The sequence below is a fragment of the Anoplolepis gracilipes genome, chromosome 4, assembly GCF_047496725.1.
Source record: "Anoplolepis gracilipes chromosome 4, ASM4749672v1, whole genome shotgun sequence".
Classification (NCBI taxonomy): Eukaryota; Metazoa; Arthropoda; class Insecta; order Hymenoptera; family Formicidae; genus Anoplolepis; species Anoplolepis gracilipes.
The window spans coordinates 479,020-492,030 of NC_132973.1; the positions used below are offsets into that span (position 1 = coordinate 479,020).

The 13,011-nt window shown below is 42.9% G+C and overlaps 1 protein-coding gene across 5 annotated transcripts in view; it reads left to right on the forward strand.

The window, feature by feature from the left end:
* Hth (Meis homeobox homothorax) overlaps positions 1-13,011 on the forward strand; it is a 430,487-nt gene that overhangs the window by 94,352 nt on the left and 323,124 nt on the right. The window lies entirely within an intron of this gene.

Sequence of the window (13,011 nt, forward strand, 5' to 3'; positions counted from 1 at the left end):
AGCCAGAATAATAACAATAATAGTAATAATAATCACGCCGCGATCGGCAGTACCGCCACTACCACCCCCCTGCAACTGAGCAACCAAAACCAAAGCCAAAACCACCACCCTGCGCCGCAGTCGAACACCACCACTACTATTGCTATTACCCCAAGTAGCGCCGCCACAACTCCCAACTCCCTAAAGCGTACGCACCAACAGATGATGATGGCAGCCGCGGCGGCATCCGCGATGGCCACCTCGCCGCACGCAGCCGCATCCGCGCCCCCTGCGCACGCGCACGCGCACGCGCACGCGCACGCCGCCCTCGCCGCCTACCATAGCATTAGCTCGGCCGTTTATCCGTGCTCGTAATAGACTACGCGACTTCCGTGCCGATTTTGCGAGACCTTTTCTCTTTCTTCTTTCTTGTCCTTCCCGACACCATACCTTTCTCTTATTTGCTTATCCTCATAATTACTACTACTTCTTCTTCGCGGTCGCTTTCCGCTACCTTGTCTTGTTCCTGAATGTCAAATCTAGTGTCGTCTAGCATCCTTGGTATCGAAACTACGCGATTAAAATGATGAAACGTAAGAATATTGCATAGAATGTGTCATTCCTTCAGGATTGAGCGCGTTTACGTATAAAGGCCTCACGCTCGTCCTTTGAAAGACGAATCCCCCCTCCCCTCTCTCTCTCTCTCTCTGTCTCTCTCTCTCTCTCTCTCTCTCTCTCTCTCTCTGCTTCTCTCTCTCTCTCTCTCTCTCTCTCTCTCTCTCTCATTCTCTTACGTCAGGGAGGGTCTATGTGCCGCGGTAGTTCATGACTGACAACAGCGAGCCAGGTCTGACGCGCAAGGCGCCCCCTGACTCGTTTTTGCATGGGGGTCATACACGCGTGGGAGTTTGAACATGCGAGTCCGGGCCTGTGAGAATGGGCCTGGTGCCTCTGTAGAGAGACAGTATCTAGTACCTGATCGATGACGAGACGCGGGTACGTGCGGGCAGCAGCTTCTGCTCTGTTCTCGTCCTCGTTAACGTCTTCGTTCGACCTTTGCAAAGGAAAGGGGGTTACTCGATGTTTCATGAGATATGTAGAATGCACACCGTGCGCGAGCAATAAAAGATCACAAAGACTCGTATTGTTGGACTGGCGCTACTTGTTGGAATTCTCTGTTAATATCTATTATAATATTTTCTATAAGTGTCTCGTACTGCTTAACGAGGATGAATATCAATTTTTTTCTTCGGCACTTGAAGAACGAGGCACTTTGGCTTTGAGTTCATTTATCTTCTTGTTTTTTTTTCGTCAATAAACTTTCTAGCTATTCGAGATTGTATATTGTATTTGTTGGTCGCATTTTTTTATTTTTATTTTTGTTAAAATGTATCGCTTGTGTTAAGTTTTCTTTGTATAGATTTTATTGATATTGCGCGTATAAATGAAAAAAAAAGAAGGAGAAAATTGGACGTATTAGAGATTCGTTTTGAAGAGTCGGAAGAGTTTGCGGTGAAGTCGGATGTATCTGGGTCCATAGTTTTCTCAGGTTTGCCAAGTATATTTGGCTTTTTTCACAATATTTTCACGCAGCTCTCGCGACGATTAAAAATTTGCTCGCGATTAATTCGCGTGAGTTTTTGTTCGGCCGTGTTGTAGATCTGACGCGGACTCAATTACATAAGGTCTCGTCCCTGTGGCGCGTAGTAGAAGAATGTTTCTAAATCTGTTTCGAGCCAGACAGGCAGCGGTCGTCCGTTGACATCGACCCTCACTCGATCCGCTTTCAAAACATATTCAGAGATATTCTCGCTCGAAACCGCTTTGGAAACCAGTCGTAATGGGCTATTATCGGTGCGAGAGCGCCGAACGAGAGCTCGCGGCTGGTTCGCAACCTTATGCAACCAATCGTGCGTTTTGCTCTTCGTGCGGCCGGGACGCGGTCGGCCTCTTTCTATCTGCAGGCCCGGCAGTTATCGGAAATAACGAGATACGCGGTTCGCGCGCGTTTATCGGTAAACCGCTTCGAGAGCAAAGCATTCGTTCCATCTCGAAGCTTCTTTCCTCTCTCTCTCTCTCTCTCTCTCTCTCTCTCTCTCTCTCTCTCTCTCTCTCTCTCTCTCTCTCTCTCTCTCTTTCTTATTATCTTGCAGCCTTCTCTCCCGTCTCTCCCTCAAGGTCTCGCGGCACGTCACGACGCACGAGACAGACGTACGAGATACTTAAAAGAACGGGCATTAGTGAAGGAGGGCGCGTTCGCGATCTTTAAACGCGACAATCGTCAACGAAGTAAATCGCCGAGTAGTTAGTTAGAGATAGGATTAATAGAGAGGCGCGAGAAAAATCGAATCAATAGCCTAACTAGTTTGAGAAAGCTAGTTCTTTCTTTCTTGCGTCGGATACGGCGATCGAATGCAAATGAGTCCGATAGGAGGGTGGAGAGAGAGAGAGAGGAAAGAAAGAAAGAGGGAAAGAAACAGAGAGAGAGAGAGGGGGGAGAGAGAGAGAGAGGGGGGGGGGTAAGAGAACAACACACGCGGGTTACTTCGAATGTCACGCAAACGTCACGAGACCGTATCAGGTGTATAGCGACAGGGAGAAGAGACAGACGGTCAATTAACTGAATTTTATCGCGATGTAGGGAAGACCCCGGGGTGCGAATAACCCGGTGTTGCATTTTATAATATACTCTTTTTCTTTTTTTCATTTTATTTTTCTATTTAAAAAAAAATATAAATACCGCAATTATTGACCGCGATTTATACGCGGGGCTGTATAGGGGCGAGAGAGCACGCGCGCCTTTGATAGTCCAACCGGCCTGGATGCAACGCGCGTCGGATGATGATCGATACTATCGCGCGTGGTAGGCGTGTTTACGACAGGCATTATATCGTCTACACGGCGTCTACTTTCCTGAGGTAGCTTCTCTTTCGTGGGCGTACACGCGCGCGGGTGACGTCGCAGCGTGCGTCTTCCTACGATCGAAATACGAGTAGCAGTCGAGGCCATCGATTAATGGATTCGCTGAGCTAGATATTAATCGTGATCTGGATATACGTAATAGGATTAAGGCTTATATGCGTCACAACAAAAAAAAAAAAATGAATTTTGTGTCTATTTTTAAACTGAACGATCCGTGAGTAAGGGAACGCATGAAAGACATAAAGAGCGAATGGGTACGCGAGGCAGTGAGTAGGATGACGTTATATGACGTGTGTGAATTGTGTTTAATGAGCACGAGATAGACTGTAGTGTTTTTATTTTAATTTATTGTCTTTAATTTGAGGTTACCGGGAGTTGGCAAATATATTATAAAACATATAATGACGAGACGAGACAGAAATTACAAGATATACAATACTATATCGACGAGCGAATGTGACTACCGTACTAGACACAGACTGCAGAATCTCTTTAAGCGCGAAATTGCGTTTGTGCGGTGTGCGATCGGGATCGAGTTGAGCAAGAACAGTGTAAACGCAGAGCAAAAGACATATTTGAGATCGGTCGACGATAAATGCGAGAGCGAAAATGCAGCTAAAGTCGTGCGCAATCGAGTTAGCCAGCTATTGTCACTAGGTCTCGGTACTCGTAACTAGGGAGTTGTGTGAGGTACTAGTCCTGATCGGCAGGGCGCGCGAGGTCCACCCCCCAATCCCCCGTACTTAATAACCCTTGTATCTTATATATGAGAAACAAAAAAAAAAAAGATGAATAATAATCAAGGTTGATAGAAAAAAAAAAAAAAAAAAATCGCTTGAAAGAGGAGTGGAATTCTCCTGCTGGTGCCCCGCTATATCGCGAGAAAGATTTTTAGGACATTTGTCGCCTTAATATTGATACGATATGATATTTTATTTTGGCTTGAAATGTATACATGTACGCGTATGTACGAGCGAATCGTTACGTGGTCTGAGATTAACTGAGCAATTACGTTTATATATTATATTATACATGTTTATAATATAAACGTATATATGATATAAACGTAGGTTGTATTACAAACATACAACATATACACATGTGCTATATATTCATTTCTACTAAATGAAAATATCACGTGTACTTGTATATGTATTTCTTGCGAAATGCATACAAGTGTGTATGTATTTATTTTCTGACATATAAAATGTGTCTTAAGATTTTACTTTGGCAAAAATAATCCTAAGGATATTTTATATGGGGCAGATACGTATAACTGTATGCAGGGCACCAGACCAAAGGGGACAACTTTATTCTGAACGCCGATTAAACGCGATGGTAATCTCGTTAAGTTCGCTGTCGCGACTCGGCGCGGAGAGTCGCAAGATGATGCAAGGGTGTGTACAGGGGTTGGAAGGTGGACTTTGGCACCGGTCGATTGGAACCCTAGTTACGAGTGCCGAACCTAGGGCCGAGAGAAGTATGAATCTCTCGGCTTTTGTTAAATGTTGAAAGAAAGAAATAAATAAGATCCGAAAAAAAAAGATATAAAAAAATAAAAGAAAAAAAGAAACAAGGATGAATGACAATAGTCACATGAGAAAACGAAACATCGAAGCGCTTATTTTTGCTTTATGCTATACGATAAAGAAGTAATCTGTCAAGGATCGATTATTTTACAGCGCGATTTATTTTTATATTTCATAGAGTTTATGTAATATCGAATTTCAGTTTTTATGAATCGATATATTTCATCTTGAAGACTCAACCAATTTTTATGATTTAACGAATGATTCAACAAATGATTTGTTTTTTTTAGAGATTTTAAATTAAATAAAGTCGATAAAAATGCAAAGAATTTCTAATATGATTTAACAAACGATTCGTTTTTTCAAGATTGTGTAATTGGCTTTATTTTTAGATACCGCGCTTCAATGATCGATTCATGATGGATAATTTTATCGTGGTGCATTTTGTGTGTAGTTTGGAAAACTCGCTGCGCATTTGCATGAGATGTACACGACAGAGATTAATTTCGCGATGGCGAAATATTAAAACTAAAGAACGCAGAGAATAACGTGAATATTTAGTGCCATAAGTTGCAGAGCGTGCGCGTACACGCGCCGAGACTGTGTACTTAATAAATAGATACTAATCAAAGAAAATCGCGATTTAGCGTAACTCGGACGAGAAATATTCGATATTTTTTAGTGCTCAAGCGTTATAGGCACCGTTACCACATAATCAAAACTCGAGAAAATACGTTCTTCTCCGTCTTTATTATCTTCGAATTTAGATTTTTACGCTTTTCGTTTACGATCGGAAAACGGTAATTGTCGCTAGAACGATCGATGTGATGTTTTGTCGCGTTTCAAATTTTATAAATAATTAATATTTTTTACATCATCTCGCGGACATATGTGTTCTGTTCCTATATTTTCGCGATTTCGACTTTGCGAGAAATTTGACCGGCGACGAATAACTCGTGGGATGGTCGTCTTGAGCGACACATCCGACGATTATTGTCGACACGGTACGAGATTGCGAGTTATGCGCGCCCGAGAAAAAGGGGACAGATTAAGTTTTATCAAGATTGCGTAATATAGCGTTCCCTTTTTCGATCTCGCGGAGCAAAGTCGCGCGTTCGTTGACGATGCCGCGTGATATACATATAGTTACGTTTTTGTTTCGTATTGTTTTTTTCTGTAATTGTTACAATGTTTATAGAATGCGTGCATAGACGGAGACGGCGCGAGAGATACAAAATGATCAGACGCGAAATATGTGAGAGCTCTCGATTTACATACACATACATTTATTTAGACGATATTACACAGAACGTGAATGAATAAGGAACCGGGATACTGCTGTTTAACGTAAACGTAGCACATGCATTTAACGTATGCGCGGACGAGATCTCTTCTAGATGACAGAAATTGTGCATGTATGTGTGTTTACGATTCGCAACTTTTAGACTTAAGGAAATTGAAAAAAAAAGTCGGAATTCTCATCCGAACATTGTATACGATTAGTATTATATATAATGATAATATATATATATATATATATATATATATATATCGATAATGATACTTGTTTAAACTATTGTCTCAATCAACGTATTTTCATTATAAATAAATGTTAGCCTTGTTGAGTTAAAACAAAAATACTCTGCGTTTTTTTTTTGAGCGTTTTGCGCTCCCGTTTTCACGATCTCGTATATTCGTCGAACCAAAAAGCTCCTTGATCCTCTTGCACACCTTGCGTATATTTTGTAGATTAAGTATGTGGGTATGAATGACGTTTCTATCAGATGCCGACTTCCGTGATAACGTTGATAGTGGATAGAGAGCGTTTACTTAAACAGAAAATACCAAGAGAATGACGATATAATAATCTTAATAGATTTTATTAAAAAAGTCAAGAATATTTATAACACATACGATATAATATATCATATTTATTAAAACTTAATTAGGTGTAAACTTTGTCTCTCGTCAAAAGATTAGGTATATCATTATTGAATATCTAAATTCTCTTGACATTTCTGTTTTAAAGTGACAAAATTTATTTTTCACAATGTTTTTTTCATTTTTAATAATACGAGCCAATGGGTTTTCAGATCAAACAGTAGAATTTAAGACAAGTCTTCGCACCATGGAGACGTATTATTAAGATTACTGCAGTTATTCGTGCCGCACACGTATACTATATTTGGGTTCTAATCGTGCAATTCCCGGAGGTGCTGCCGAACATCGGTGAGGGAGCGAAAAGAGAGCCCCGGTCGCGGTTCCATAAATCTCGGTTAACCCTCGGCTAATAAATATTTAACCCTTTAAATTTGCAACAACCCTCGCGACGTGTAGCCATTTGCATAAGACTTCTATTTCATTTACACATCGCATAATTGAATATTTAAATTCAATTGCCGGCCGTTACGCGCTCGCAGTTCCGAGCCGCAAAACTGCAGTAAAACTTGTAACGGGGCCACTTTCCCTCCCCGAGAAGAACCACCCCCGTACCGCGCCGGCACGTCTCTTACGATGTTTCCTTCGTCGAGCCTCCGTTGACTACGATGAACCCTTGGAAAGTGCTTCGAGGAATATTTCGCGCCGGTTGCCCCCTGGGAACACGTTGGCGACACATTCGACGAAGAAACGGAGTCCGTGTACAACCGCAGGATTGTGTCGCTTATATCGCCGTTAACCGTTTTACCTTCGCAACACACACTCGTCTACGAGCATACTGCAACTTATCATCGTTCGCATATAAGTATTATAGACATTTATCCGCCTAGTCTTTTCTCGAGGGCGGCCGTTATTAGCGGTTGCGTCAAGGGTATTCCTATTTTTAGCGCTTTTCCGACTAAAGGCGCTCTAGCTGCCATGCAAACATGCTATTGAAAGTTGATACACGAATGGACGATAACGAGCAATTGCAATCGTGAATAATCAAAAGCCGTTACGTGGTCGCGCAATAATAATAAAATAAATATGTCTCGTCTTATTAGAAATAATTGAGAGAGTGTAGCGACACACGAGGCGCGTCGTCCCTCAGGTCTTGGTCTATCGCCGCGCCGGTCCCGAAATAAAGTCGCTCGCTCGTTTGCTCGCGCGCGAAATCGCTCCAGGATCGGCGCCCGACGTCGCGACGCGGTATCGTCGCGTTCCGATGACCAAATTAAAACCGTTGGGTGCGACAACTTTTATCTCTCTCTCTCTCTCTTTCGCTCTCGCTCTCGCTCTTTTTCTCACGTTCCCTATTTCTTCCCTTTATTTTTTTCCTCTCCTCTTCTCTCCTGTGTCGGTAAATATTTTTAGAAGCGATTCGTTGGGCGACGAGAGCGTATACGCGCCACGTGTCGAAGCTCCTCTGCCGCGCCTGCTCCTTCTTGTGGTGAATGTCCTCCGCTTCCTTCTGCTTCCATCTTCTCCCCTTCTCCCCTTTTGCCTCCCCCGCCTTGTCCTCTTCCCGTGATGTCCCTCTCTCACGGTGACGATCTCTTCTACATGCTCGAGACGGCATCTGGCGTCGAAGCACGTATGGCCGTTAGCACTTTCACGAAAGGGATTACCATTGTCACGTTATTCATGCTAACGATGATCGGTTGAGATCGGCCGCGACGATAATCGTCGTGTCACTAAAATCGAGGAGGCGGTCATTGTGAGCGACATACTGACAGCATAATAAATTATCCTCTCTCTTCTCACCTCCTGCGCCTTCTGGCTCCGCGACGTCTACTCCTTCGTTCCGAAACGGATATTTGTATACACGTACAGTGCCCGGTTTGCCGATGATCTCGATGACAGTCCGCGAGTCGCACTTTAGTTTAAGAAACTTGAGTACAACGTGAGAACGGTCCAACGAAAGAATGATATATAAAAAATACAAAAGATTCTCAAATTAAAAGTCTTTTAAAATATTTGAAATTAGATATCATGATTGTTTTTTTTTTGTATTTTTAATTTTTACAAAAACGTACGATATTAAATAATTATTAAATCAAGTACAGTATCAAAGATGATGAACTCACTTTTTTTTTTTTTTTTTTTTTTCAAAATGTCACTCGGTAAAAAAGAAGCAACTCATCGAAATGAAGACGTAATAAAAGACAAAGAGCCAGAAAATCACAACCAAATAATTCAACACGAGTAAACAAAAGAGGGGAAATAATAAAGAAAAGTTGGAATAATAAATGCGGATTTTAAATTTTCGACAAATAGAGAAATCGAAAATTTGATATCACGCCGTATTTATTCCTCCAACTTGTCTTTATTAGTCCGTTATTATATTTCTCGATTTTTGTCGGCAGATAGTCGCGATTGTTTTGCTGACACACAACATCACAATTATAATTGTAACGAACATTCGTGTTGAACTGTTTAACGATTACGTTTCTGATTTGCTTGGCTCTTCGTCTTCTATGACCTCTGAGGGTGAATTTCTTTTTTTATATTGAGCGTTGTTTTGAAGAGCATTTTTTGCGCTGTATTTTTTATCAATACGCGTGTTTCTTTTATCAATATAATAATATATTTTATTTATATTGTACTATTAGAATGACATATTCATCTTTGTTACTAAACTTGTTACTAAATATCTCGAGAAAGTACGAAATGATTGTGCATGTAGGACGCGTCCTGTATCATAAGCCTGTGAATATTTGTCAATCTTTTCAGTACGATATCCATCTCTGATTAAATATCTTTATGGCGCAATCGGAGAGACACTGGAGAAAGATCGATGTGATTAGTTAGACGATGCGGTATCGTCGGCAGCAGGAAGACCTTTCGAGTAACCGCATTACATAAATTCACTCGAAGCCGAACCGGCATGGCGTGCAAGGGCGAAGACGACAACTCCGTGTTCGCATCGATCGCGTCTAATTAGCCCGACGCTATTACCATAAAGCGCGCGTTTATCCGGCGATGTCGTCGCTCCTCGCTCTACTTTGCGATATCCGCAAACGCTTAATCTCCTCCCAGTCTTGGGAGGATATTTTCGCGTTGCCTAACCGCAAAGAGCGCGAGAAAAAAATCACGAGGCCTTCGTTGTTGGAGGCTTCGCGAAATTGTTTCAGCGAATGGCGCCTCTCGCGATATGAACAAATATACACGCACAAACCACGTACGTGTCCACGTACGCTCATGGCGAGTGCGGTTCCCACACCTACAATCCGCGCGATAGAGATGGTGCGTTTCTCAAGGTGCACCTTACGTATACTTATATATATGTATATGTATATGTATACACGCACGTCCTCGACACATCGTTCGCAAGCAATGTGATAAGTATAATGACTAGGCCGACCAATTGTAGCTCGCGATATTCCTTGCCTTAGAACCGCCCATTTGTGTGTGCACAAATGCCGCCACCGTCTTCCTTGTCCTCGTCTTCGTCTCGAGCCTTATGCGACATTGACTGTGCTTGTAAAGCGCTCTTAATACGTGAAACGTGTGTATACGTGTGTATGCACGTGTATACGTATAGAGCAGGCGGAGGAGGATCGGTGTACATACGCTCACCGTTAGGTGTATTCGTTGTAATCTCGCTGCTCGCGGAAAATTACCGAGTACGATTCGTATGGTAGGTACGTTTCTTGCCGAGACATTTTAAACATACACATATGGGTAGAGGAGAAGTTTTGAAGTGGAAAATATAATAAAATTATGCAAGGAGTGATTAATAGAAATACGACAAATTGTATTCTGACAGGTAAAGAAATATTAATTATTATTTAATCCATATAGCGATATTAGGCTTTTATTATTATTATGAGATAAATAACTTGATATATACATGTTTGGTCTTTTCGTTGAATAATTTCTAAATTAATATTCAAAAAGACGTCAGAATTCTCACAATCAATATTTCATTGTTATTATCAATGTTTAATATTTATTATTTATATCTCGACTTTCTTTTTTAAAAATTTTAATCATCATGCGAATACGAGATAATTATCTCGCGACTAGTGCTACGTCAGTTGTAGATATATGTATATATTTTCATAATGTAATATCGTTGCGGTTGTGAGGGGTGGACTTCTCTTTTCTTTGGGGCGAACGGGCGTCAAGAGGGTGGGCCGGGAGCGTTTCTAGAGCGCGCGGGCACGGGAAGACAGGGGGAGAGAGAAAGTGCGTGGAGGGTGTTTTGCTGGTAATTGGTGCCAATTTAATCCTGCCCTTCGCTCGACGTAGCCCGTATTAACGCTAAGGGAGGAACGCTGCCGAGTAAAAGGGAGGGTGGCTGTTCTCTCGCCCTTCCCACGCGGGCTAACCCCCCCCCCTTTTCCTCCCTTCGTCTCCTATGCCCCGATCCCCTTTCTTCGTCATCTACGAAAACACGCGTGCACACCCACGCCGCGACGCTTAAGCGCGCACGGCACGTGTTTCTGTGTGAAAACCCGAGGGAGACGCAGCAGAAACGCGCGCGCTCGTGAGAGCCCACCAGGAAAATATAATTAACGGTAATCGCTCGCGTATATGACTCGGATTAACTCCTGGAAAGAGAAGGACAGACGCGAGGGGATAAAGCCCTACGTCAAATTCTTTGGGGTTATCGTATCGAATGAGTTTTCCTACGGGATTACGGGACGCGCTTGGACGCTCGCAATTCGTCGGAGTGGACGGACGACGCGCGTCTGATTACCGTTCGGAAAAGATCACGGTGGAAAATGAGAGGCTTGAAAGGAGAGAAAGAGAGAGAGAGAGAGAGAGAGAGCAGAATGAGAAGACAGAAAAAAAGAATAGAGTGAGAAAGAGAGAGAGAAAATATTCGACATTAATAATGCATTGCGCGAGGACGTTTCGCGCGTAACATATCATTACCGCGTATTTGGCATTCAAATTCCGGGAAGCAAAAATTCTCTTTTAATTCTCTATTCCGAGGATGCATTTAATATTCATATCGGTGAAGGCGTAATATACTTGCAAATTTATCGTGCGCGCGCTCGCGATTACAGGGTGACGATGCTAATTTGCCGAGTCTGTCAACCGAATTAATGTCTGTAACTCGGGGTAGGAGGCAGTTTTTCCGCGCAAGATCTCTCGCTGTAATTCGCGCGATATCGAGGTCGCTCTCACCTTGATTATTCTTCATTGTAACTGCGCCGGTCGTCAAGATCATCACGGATCTCGCTATTTATTCGTCGGAATCGACAATTCGAAGGAGACTGTCTCCATTGTTTCGTGCGGGGAATGCGATCGGTTTGTGCACCTCTCGAAACCTGACAGACCGCCGTGTAAAATTCCCTGCGATCGGAGAGACGAGGCTTCTTCGAGAATTTAAATAGGAGAGAGGAGGGGGAGACGAATAGCGCGCGCGATCGGTGCACATAAGAGAGTCGCGATGGCGTCGAAGAACGAGAAGAAGAAGAAGAAGAAGAAGAAGAAGAAGAAGAAGAAGAAGAAGAAGAAGAAGGAGAAGGAGAAGTACATCCCAGGGAAGTGAGGTGGATGGCCGAGGAAAAATGAAGTGAGAGAGAGAGAGAGAGAGAGAGAGAGAGAGAGGGAGGAGGCGCGGGAGGACGACGAGAGGCAACCGTGTGGAGAAGATGCCAGAAGATCTTGTATGCAAATTTCTTTCGGTGCATCTCCGTGGGATCCTGGCAGGATCCATGGAGGATTAACGGGCCGGCTCGCATGAAAGGAAGAGAAAGAAGACGCGGAGAATCCTTTCTCTCTCGAGAGAATCTATTCCCCATTTACGGCGAGCAATGTTTCTTTCTCTTTCTTTTTTTTCAATCTTTCGCTTTGGTCGCGCCAATTCCAAAGATCCTCTTGGATCTTTTTCTTTATTTTCTCTTTTTCAGTCTTTTTCTTCTTCTCTTCCACCTCTCTTTTTATCTCTTTCTCTCTTGTTCCTCGATTTTTCCCGAGCGATCGGTTTCGAACCAATCGTCAAATAAGAGAACCGATCCCGTTTATTCGCGAAGGAGCGAGCGCCTTTGGATCGAAAAAAAAAAAGAGAAGAACTGCACCCTCTTTCGTTCTTTCATCTCCCTCTTTCTTTTGTGCAGCAACCAAACATTTGGAATCAACGAGAGATGTATTCTACGGAATGTTTTGATACTGACATTGTCTCCACTCATTTCGTTGCATTCACGGAAACGAAAACATCCTTATTTTTCGCGATCGTCCAGTAAATCACAAACTGTCTACAATCCTTTGGGGTCCCGCGAGACGAAATGCAACTTGTGACATGACAGTATGCGATCCTCGTACAAAGTAAAAGAAAGAGAAGGAGAGAGAAAAAGTGAATGATTGAGAGAGAAAGAGTCAGCAATAACAGATGCGGGAAAGAAAGGTGGAACAGAAAAGGTGCGAAGAAAACTATCTGCCGAAGATTTTTGCCGCGCACGGCACAGCATTGGAGATATATGATCTTGCAAAAGAAGAACGATTCTACGTGAGTCGCGTAAGATGAATCTCTCGCGGACTGGCTCGCCGCTACGGATGTTATCGTTATTGCCGAGGGATTGGATCGCGTTGTTGCGCCGTTGCCTCACACGACCGCTGTTTTTATCGCGTTAAATTCCAGCATTTGAAACAAGAATCAAGGGCGCTCTTCTTAAGACTTTTATAAAGCTCTGTCTGACGAGCACGTGAC